Source organism: Arachis hypogaea, chromosome 1 (genome assembly GCF_003086295.3).
Source record: "Arachis hypogaea cultivar Tifrunner chromosome 1, arahy.Tifrunner.gnm2.J5K5, whole genome shotgun sequence".
Classification (NCBI taxonomy): Eukaryota; Viridiplantae; Streptophyta; class Magnoliopsida; order Fabales; family Fabaceae; genus Arachis; species Arachis hypogaea.
Window position 1 is genome coordinate 83948263 of NC_092036.1, and position 9455 is coordinate 83957717.

Here is a 9455-nt window from a genome sequence, read left to right on the forward strand (position 1 = left end):
GGCACGCTAGTGAACAAGGAGACAATGTAAAAGCTGGGCGTGCCACTTGGTATATAAGGCGTGGCACGCCAGCTCAAGAAGTCCCACTAAGGCGTGCCACTTGAGTGATGAGGCGTGGCACACCAGCACCTAAGGAAGCCAAATAAAGTTGGGCGTGCCACTTGCTATCGAAGGTGTGGCACGCCAGCTCATTGATCCCACTTTGGCGTGCCACTTGAACATCCAGGCGTGGCACGCCAACCTCTGGGACCATGGCAAATGAAGGGCGTGACACGCCAGTCTCATGGCGTGGCATGCTGGTAGTGTTTTCCAGAGGAGGAATTAAAGGGACAGTGAACTCAGGTGTGCCACTTGGGAGATGGGGCGTGGCACGCTAGCAAGAAGATGAAGAAAATTAAGGGCGTGACACGCCAGTCTCATGGCTTGGCACGCTGGTAGTATTTTCCAGAGAGGAAGAAGAGGAGCCAATGAACTCAGGCGTGCCACTTGGATGACGATGTATGGCATGCCAGCAAGAGGGTGAAGCTTTAAGAAGGGCGTGGCATGCCAGACCCTGGGCGTGCCACGCTGGTACAAATTTCTAGAAGCATGGAGATGAGGAAGATGACCTTGGGCGTGCCACTTGGTGTCGAAGGCGTGGCACGCCAGGTTACTTGGCCATTTAAAATGTCCTGTGCGTGCCACTTTAGCTCGAAGGTGTGGCACGCCAGGGGTTGAACAGAGGATGGCGTGCCATTTGAATGGAGAGGTGTGGCACGCCAAATCAGAAACAGAGGGGGCATGTCACGCCCGAGAAGCGCCGGTCACACGCCAGCTGGAAGATCACATTTGTTGAGTTTCTTTTCCCTCCAAATTGTAATTTTCTTTTCACTTTTTGTAATTTTCCTTTATTTTATAGATCTAGGAGTAGATTAAATATCCTTGGAGGTATTGGAAAAGGGGGTTAGCAAGTCACAGAATTTAGTTTTGGATTTCACTTTTTACTTTTCACACTTCATCTCTTCCATCTTTTGTACTTTCTCTCTGAGCTATGAGTAGCTAAATTCCCTCTCATTGAGAGAGGGAGCTTTATTATACTTGATGGATTAATGATAGTGAATTTCTTCTTCTCTTCATCTTCTCTTTGATTTACTAGAAGGAATTTCAATTTTTATGCTTAGTGTTCAATTAACTTGGAAAAGAGGTTGAATGCAAAATGGGTTTGATGGGAACCTTTGAAAAGGAAACATGAAACCATGCTAGAAATCCTTTCTCACACTTGAGTAGAATCTGGGTTTTGGTGTTTGGATATGGTGACATACAATCCTCCCTCTACTTGGACCTATGATGATGTGTGGTATAATCAGGGACCAAGCATATCTCTCTTCATGAGCAATTAGACCAAGGAATTGGCTATTGATCAAGATCTAAGAGATTGAGTAACCAAGGGATTGGGGCTCAATAAATCATGATTGCCATGAGGTCAATGAGTTGCATGATTGAAGAGAATATGAGCTGGATTTAATCCAAAGAGACAATATCTCCTGATCTCAATAAATTCCCCTATTCTTATCTCTCCCATTCTTTTATAGCTTTACTTACATTCTGTAAAATCCCGTTCCCCTTTACATTATTGTTATTTCCATTTATGCATTTTATTGCTTTCTTTTATTCCTTTGCCATTTATGTTTCTGCAATTTATAATTCTGCGCTTACAACTTATTCTGTTGAGCTTGACTAATTCACCAATCTCTGTGGATACAATCCCACTCCACTGTGGGTTAATACTTGACGATAATTTTGGTGCACTTGCCAAGAGTGGATTCATCAATATTATTGGGAAAGGGTAATGAATTCCGCCCATCAAGTTTTATGGCGCCGTTGTCGGGGATTGGTTTGAATTTGACAATGATTAAATTGATTGGAGAGCTAGATTAAGCATTTTTTTATTTTTATTTTTCCTTAATTGATTTCTTATTCAATTCCTAGTGTAACCTTTAAATTTCATTATAATCTCTGTTTTTCTTTCTTGTCTTTCTGAGATTTCTTTAGCTATTCATTGTTTATACTTTCACTCTTCTAACTGTTTGATTAATTGCATCACACAAGCTAACCACTAATTTTAACTGAGGAGATTTCTTCACTTGCTCTTTTCTTGCTGTGTGTTGACTGTATGACAGGTAGAAGAGGAGGGACTTCATCCTCTTTTGATAGCGAACCTGAGAGAACCTTCCTTAGATTGAGGAGGGAGGCTAGAGGCAAGGGTATAGTTGGAGAAGAACCAGTAGAAGAAGATCTAACAACCACCATGGAAGACGAAGTGCACGAAGATGTTGGAGGAGGAGCTGGAAATCAAGCTGGGCAAGAGAGGAGAGTCTTGGGCTCCTACATCAACCCAAATCCAGGAAACTGTGGCAATAGCATCCTCAAGCCAACAATCTATGCCAACAATTTTGAGTTGAAACCTCAACTCATTATACTAGTCCAGAATAACTGCTCATACGGAGGAGGTGCTCAAGAAGATCCAAATCAATATCTCAACACATTCTTGAGGATATGCGATACTGTAAAGTCTAATAGTGTACACCCTGACACCTACAAACTACTTCTATTCCCTTTCTCGCTCAGAGATAAGACAACAAAGTGGTTAGAATCATTCCCGAAGGAGAGCCTAACCACATGGGAGGATGTTGTGAACAAATTTCTACCAAGATTTTACCCTCTACAGAGGATCAACAGGCTAAGAGCTGAGGTGGAAACCTTCAGACAGCTAGATGGTGAAACACTCTATGAGGCCTGGGAGAGGTTTAAAGATCTAACAAGAAAATGCCCACTAGATATGTTTAATGAGTGGGTGCAGCTCCATATTTTCTATGAAGGATTAACCTATAAATCGAAGAAGGCTGTGGACCACTCTTCAGGGGGTTCACTCAACAAGAAGAAGACTATTGGGGAAGCCATAGATGTCATTGAAACTGTAGTTGAGAATGACTACTTCTATGCTTCAGAAAGAGGCCAAAAGAAGGGGGTGCAGGAACTCAATTCTATGGATGCCCTGTTGGCACAAAACAAGGCAATTGCAGCACAATTGGCAACCTTAACCAAGAAAATGGGAAACAATCAAGTTGCAGTTGTCCAAGCTCAAGCACCACCTCAAGAAGAAAATGAACCAGAAGTTGAATGTGAGCGAGTAAACTATGTGCATAACTGACCACCATATGACCCTAACTCCAAGACATATAACCCAGGATGGAAGAACCACCCAAATTTTGGGTGGGGGAACCAACAAAATCACAACCAAGATCACAACAAACCATACCAAGCCAATCAATACCAGAACCACAACTCCAAGCATCAGTCAAATAACAACAGAACTTACCACAATCCACCTTACACATCATATCCTTCCAACCAGCAAACACCACCATCAAGATACACTAACCCCAACCTCATAACCATGTGAAATCAAGGATAACTTTGAGAGAGTAGAGGCCACAATAGCACAGCTATCATCACAGCTCATAGGGGCCATTTCCACCCTTTTGGAAAGGCAAGCACAAGCTAAAAGGAGGATAGATGCCAACCAAGAAGAATACAGGTTGAATTTGAAGAACCAAGGTGCAGCAATCTCAAAACTGGATGCACAAGTGGGGTTCTTATCCAAGCAAATCCCAATGCCTACACACACATTTTCAAGTGACACCATGGCCAACCCAAGAGGGGAGTGCAAGACCATCACACTTAGAAGTAGAAAAGTGGTAGAAGAGGCCACTCCAAACCAGGAGAACCACGAAGAAAAAGCTACAGAAAAGCCTGAAAATAGGAAGAAAGAAGAGGTCCTTAGCCCATCTTCACCAAAGCCAATCTTGAAGCCTTATGTGCCAAAGGCACCATACCCACAAAGGCTAAGAAAGGATGGGAAGGTCAGCTAGTTTTCCAGATTTTTGGAAATCTTCAAAAAGCTTCAAATCAACATACCATTTGCTGTAGTCCTAAGTGAGGAGTGTAGTGCCATCATACAAAAGAAACTCTCCCAGAAAATGAAGGACCCAAGGAGTTTCCAAATCCCATGCATCATAGGGGATATCATGATTGAAAAGGCTTTATGTGACTTGGGGGCTAGCACATGGAGTGGTGGAAGATTTATTGGTGAAGGTGGGAGAATTCATCTTCCCAATTGACTTTGTTATGCTGGATATGAAAGAAGAGTCAAACACTTCAATTATCCTAGGAAGGCCATTCCTAGCTACTGCTGGAGCCATCATTGATGTGCAAAAAGGAGATCTAGTCTTGAGACTACATGAGGAAAAGATGGTCTTCAACGTCTTAAAGGCAATGAGTTATCGCAAGGAAGCAATAGGAGAATGCATGATGGTGGACACCATAGAACAAATAGTCCAAGGGGTTTTGGAAGAAGAGCAATATGAAAGAAGTATGGAATTAGAAATATAAGCACCATGTGAAGAACCACCATAAGGAACCATGGAAAGTTCAATCATGACAAACCACATAGACAACAATGGAGAAGAGGCACCAAAACTAGAGCTAAAAACCCTACCTCCAAGCTTGAAATATGCCTATCTAGGTGACAACAGCACCTACCCAGTGATCATCAACTCATGCTTGAGTAAGGAGCAAGAAGAGGAGCTCATCCAAGTGCTGAAACAACACAAGGATGCTATAGGCTGGACACTCACAGACTTAAAAAGGATCAGCCCTTCAATGTGTTTGCACAAGATCCTACTTGAAGAGGGTGCTAAGCCCTCAAGGCAACAACAAAGAAGGTTAAATCCAACCATGAATGAGGTAGTCCAGAAGGAATTGTTGAAGTTGTGGCAAGCTGGGGTGATCTACCCCATCTCAGGCAGCCCTTGGGTGAGCTCAGTACAAGTAGTTCCAAAGAAAGGAAGAGTCACTGTTGTACCAAATGAGAAGAATAAGCTGATACCAACAAGAACAGTGACTGGTTGGCGCATGTGCATCGACTATAGAAAGCTCAATGAAGCCACCAGGAAGGACCACTTCCCCCTACCATCCATGGACCAAATGCTTGAGAGGCTGGCTGGACATGAATACTACTGCTTTCTTGACGGTTATTTGGGTAACAACCAAATAGTTGTGGACCCAAAGGACCAGGAGAAAACTTTATTTACTTGTTCATATGGTGTTTTTGCTTACAGGAGGATGCCCTTTGGACTGTGCAATGCACCTGCAACATTTCAAAGGTGCATGTTCTCCATATTTTCAGACATGATTGAAAGGTTTATTGAGGTGTTTATAAATGACTTCTCTATATTTGGTAACATATATTCTGATTACTTACATCATTTAGCCTTGGTGCTAAAGAGATGCCAGGAGACCAACCTTGTCTTAAACTGGGAAAAATGCCATTTTATGGTTACAGAAGGAGTGGTCCTTGGTCATAAAACCTCAAAAATGGCATAGAAGTGGACAAGACAAAAGTAGAGGTGATTGAAAAGTTACCCCCACCTTACAATGTCAAAGCAATTAGAAGCTTTTTGGGACATGCTGGTTTCTATAGGAGGTTTGTTAGGGACTTCTCTAAGGTTGCCAAGACATTGAGCAACCTACTTGTCTCTAATGTGCCTTTTGTTTTTGATAATGAATGCATGTTAGCCTTTGGGAGCTTAAGAACAAACTTTCCTCTGCAACTATCATAGCACCACCATCTTGGGATCTACCCTTTGAGTTGATGTGTGATGCATCAAATTTTGCTGTGGGTGCTGTTTTAGGACAGAGAAAGGATAAATTGGTGCATGTCATTATATTATGGCAGCAAGGTCCTTAATGAGAATCAAAGGAACTACATCACTACAGAGAAGGAATTACTTGCCATTGTCTTTGCTTTTGATAAATTTAGATCATATCTCATTGGTTCTAAAGTAATTGTATTCATTGATCATGCAGCACTCAAATACATGCTTACCAAACAAGAGTCCAAGCCAAGGCTAATAAGATGTATCCTATTACTCCAAGAGTTTGACAACAAAATTAAGGATAGCAGTGGAGCAGAGAACATAGTTGCTGACCACCTCTCAAGGATCCTACAAGAAGAAGAAGGAGCACACTATCTTGTAGTGAATGAAAGCTTTCCGGATGCGCAATTGATGATAATACAAGAGACCCCATTGGTTTGCAGACATAGCCAATTTCAAGGCCATTGGGGAACTACCAACCAACATCAACAAACACATGAGGAGAAAGATCATCAAATATGCCAAATACTATATCTGGGATGAGCCATATTTGTTCAAAAAATGTGCTGATGGGATCTTGAGGAGGTGTATATCCCATGGAGAAGGACAAGAGGTGCTTTGGCAATGTCATGTATCTGCATATGAAGGCCACTTTAGTGGAGAAAGAACAGCAGCAAGGTGCTCCAATGTGGATTCTATTAGCCAAGCATTTCCAAGGATGCAAAGGACTTAGTGTCAAGGTGTGATGAATGCCAAAGGGTTGGCAATCTACCCAGGAATAATGAGATGCCACAGAGATTTATAATGGAGCTAGAACTATTCGATGTATGAGGGATTGACTTCATGAGGCCTTTCCCATCCTCATACTTAAATAGTTAAATACTTGTGGTTGTAGATTATGTGTCAAAGTGGGTAGAGGCTATTGCCACCGGCACAAATGACAACAAGGTCGTAATGAGCTTCTTAAGAAATAATATTTTTAGCAGGTTTGGAGTTCCCAGGGCACTCATTAGTGATGGAGGAACACATTTCTGCAATAAACAACTGGAAGCACTCATTCTCAGATATGGAGTCAAACACAAGGTGGCAACCCCTTATCATCCATAGACCAACGGGCAAACAGAGATTTCCAACAGGGAGTTAAAAAGGATTCTTGAAAAAACTGTTAGAAGCTCAAGGAAGGACTGGTCTAAGAAGCTAGACGATGCTTTATAGGCCTACAGGACAACCTTCAAGACCCCCATTGGGATGTCACCATACCAACTGGTATTTGGCAAGGCTTGCCACTTGCCAGTTGAACTGAAGCATAGAGCCTTCTGGGCTCTAAAACTACTGAACTTTGATGAGCAAGCTGCTGGAGAAAAGAGGCTAAGGCAACTCAACGAGCTGGAAGAATTTAGGAACCAAGCATATGAGAATGCAAAGATCTACAATGAGAACACAAAAACATGGCATGATCAAAAGATAGCAAGGAGAGAGTTCACTGAAGGACAAAAGGTGTTCCGAGGGTTACCTGAAACTGTAGGTTGATCTCGGATGAGATCTTCTGTACTGATTGGAGATGACGTGTTCAGCTTGTGCGTGGCGGCCGGAGCTGTCAGTCCAACTTGTTAGACTTGGTGGAGGTGCTGATCCTTTGTCACCAGAGGGTGATGGTAGCTGCAAGGGACTCCGATGCTTAAGTTAGCAAGGGTATTAAGTAGGGTTTTAGTAGGATCAGAGTATGAGTTATATCTGGGTGCTCTAGTGTATTTATAATGGTGTAGAGAGACCTTCTTAGATAAGATAAGTTAGTTATCTTATCTTATCTTTGAGGTCATCTTATCTTCAAGGGAACCGCCCCTTCTCTCTATAGGATTAGGCTGCCTTAGGTTTTGGGGTGCAGTCCTCCATTTGGGACCTTTTTAGGCTTTTCTGGTGATTTGGCCGAGCTCTTTGAGAAGAGGTCGGATAGTCTGACCTGAAAAGGTCAGTCGCCTTGTCGCTAATCATCCCAGGTCGGTCAGCTCGACCCAGGGTATGAATAGTGCCCCTGCTCGAGCTTGGTCTTTTCTTTTGTGGTCGAGTCTTAGTTTTAGGACTTCGATCCTTCTCTGGTGAAGCCAAACTTGAGCATTTTGTCGACTTCTTCTTTGTAGAGTTTCTCCTTTGAATGTGGAACATTTTCTTTTGAATTTTATTCTTTGAAAACGCGCATCTCCTTGCTTTGGGAATGCGCGGGGGTTTTAATAACCTCATTAATTCTTTTAATGCTCCGTTTCTTTGTTTATTTTGAACTTTTCACAAAAACGGTTTCTCTTCTCTGTTTCATAACTTCCCCTTTTCTTTCACTTTTTGTTTTTTCCTGAGACTTGCATTTTTGCATTTCTTTATGCGACGTCAGTTGGTGTTTTTCGTTGCTCGAAAAGGCGATTCCGTCTTCTCCGTCTTCAATCTCTTCGAAGTTTTCTTCTTTATTTAGGTTTATTCTTCTTTTTGTTGTTCTTATTATTTTTTGGTAAATCTTTGATTCTGCCTGTATGTTGGAAAGCTTGAATCTTTTGTACCTTTGTGCTTGTTCGTCACTGTGATGTATTTTCGTCTTTATGCGTACTCCTAGTATTTCTCTTGATTGTGGCTTTTTAGGGCTTCACATGCTTTGCTGCCCTCTGATTTTGTAGCTTTTGTTGGGATAATGGCCTGTTTGATTCTGGGAAAGGTTGTGTCTTTGAAGATTTTTCCTCCTTATATTTTGTTGCTTGATAGTTTTTGTAGACTGGAACTGTAGTTAAGAGGCGGCTTAATCCATTTTTCTCTTCGGAGTGTTGATTGAAAGAAAGTCTCTTCTGTTATGGTAGCTTTTGTAGAGAATGATGGTTTTCTCGGTGATCTTGCTCTGATTTTACGTCTTTTTTGCTTAGAGTCTTTTACTAGGTTGTTTTAGCTTCTGTGGGTTTTCTTGAGTCTTCCGCTCTGTGTCACTGCCTCCAAAGGATGCCCATGGACCTTGGTGTGTGTCTTGGGGCTTTCCTTTTACTGTTTGTATTGCTTTGGATCATATTGTCCGAGTTGTTTTGATATCGCCCGACCTATTTTTTGGTTAGTAATCCATTTCCTTTTCTTGTTTGCAGGATTAGTCGGCCATGTCTTCTCACAAAAATATTGTCAAGGCATCTTCTAAGGTTTCTGAGGGGATGTCCGATTGGTTGGACTCCCTTGTGTTGCTGTGCGTATCTCTAGCTAATTTGGAATTCTGTGTGGAGCTTAGGAAACATCATCAAATATGTAGCAGTGGGGATCAAGAAAGCAACTATGAATTGGTAGCACCTGATTCTGATGAAAGGGTCTGCTTCCTGTTCTGACCCAGGGGGAGCGTCTCCTTTTTTATGCATATGATTTCTTCTTTAGCCAAATGAACATCACCCTTCCCTTTACTTCTTTTGAGACCGACCTGTTATGGTCTTGTAATGTAGCCCCATCTCAGCTTCATCTGAATTCTTGGGGTTTCATTAAAATTTTTCAGTTGGTTTGTCATGAATTTGGTGTTACGCCTTCTCAAACTCTTTTTCTGTATCTGTTTGTGTTGACCAAACGTGGGACTACCAAAAAGAAAGCTTCTTGGATTTCTTTTAGGTCGGCCCAGGGACATAAAGTTTTTTCCATGTCTGATGAGTCCTTCCAGGATTTTAAGAATTACTTTTTTAAAATCCGAGCTATTGAAGGAGCTCGTCCTTTCTTTTTGGATGAGAATGGGGAGCCCCGTTTCCCCTTAGAATGGCA